Genomic DNA, 356 nt, shown 5'->3' with positions numbered 1-356 from the left:
CTACACAGAATAATTCCATTTTCTCTTACGCTTCTTGTAACTAGTAATTTGCAGGGGGATGGTTCTCTGCCCTGATCTGCGCTTTTATGGGGGCGGCTCGTTTTAGGTCTGCTGTTTCGAGCAGCGCACACTATACTACTGACGAGGAACCTGAGGTTTGAAGTTCCTAGAATGGACACATGCACTCACATGTATATACCAGAAGCACGCATGCACACACACAGACACACACATACATACATACATACAAACACACACATACACACACACAATCACACACACACACACACACACAGGCACACACGCACACACACGCACACACACACACACACACGCACACACCAGACACATAAGCA

This window comes from Octopus bimaculoides, chromosome 3 (assembly GCF_001194135.2).
Source record: "Octopus bimaculoides isolate UCB-OBI-ISO-001 chromosome 3, ASM119413v2, whole genome shotgun sequence".
In the NCBI taxonomy this organism is placed as follows: domain Eukaryota; kingdom Metazoa; phylum Mollusca; class Cephalopoda; order Octopoda; family Octopodidae; genus Octopus; species Octopus bimaculoides.
The sequence above is the reverse complement of the archived record's forward strand: the minus strand, read 5'-3'. Positions refer to the sequence as shown.